This window comes from Eleutherodactylus coqui, chromosome 6, assembly GCF_035609145.1.
Source record: "Eleutherodactylus coqui strain aEleCoq1 chromosome 6, aEleCoq1.hap1, whole genome shotgun sequence".
NCBI lineage: Eukaryota > Metazoa > Chordata > Amphibia > Anura > Eleutherodactylidae > Eleutherodactylus > Eleutherodactylus coqui.
In genome coordinates, this window is record NC_089842.1 from 92531379 (window position 1) to 92532129 (window position 751).

Genomic DNA, 751 nt, shown 5'->3' on the forward strand with positions numbered 1-751 from the left:
GGGTCGCTGCCTAGCCATGCCAACCCTCTGCAGTGTGTGCCTGCGGTTCCTCCTCATGGCAGACGCACTTATAAATAGACATGAGGGTGGTGTGGCATGAGGGCAGCTGAAGGCTGCGCAGGGACACTTTGGTGTGCGCTGTGGGGGGGGCGGTTGGGCAGCATGTAACCCAGGATAAGTGGCAGTGGAGTGTCATGCAGGCAGTGATTGTGCTTTGTTGGAGGTAGTGTGGTGCTTAGCTAAGGTATGCCATGCTAATGAGGGCTTTTCAGAAGTAAAAGTTTTTGGGAGGGGGGGGGGGGGGCACTCTTGCCGCTATTGTGGCTTAATAGTGGGACCTGTGAACTTGAGATGCAGCCCAACATGTAGCCCCTCGCCTGCCCTATTAGTTGCTGTGTCGTTCTCATCACTTTCTTGAATTGCCCAGATTTTCACACAAGGAAACCTTAGCGAGCATCGGCAAAATACAAAAATGCTCGGGTCGCCCATTGACTTCAATGGGGTTCGTTACTCGAAACGAACCCTCGAGCATCGCGAAAAGTTCGTCCCGAGTAACGAGCACCCGAGCATTTTGGTGCTCGCTCATCTCTAATAGTTATCTATCATCGAATTATCTAATCTCACTTATCCTACCTATCTATCCGATACATATCAGATGGATAGATAGATAATGAAATGAATAGGCAGATTAATAATATGAATTTTGCATTAAACAAGAAATACTTCACCTAGTCTTGATGCAAAATACTCC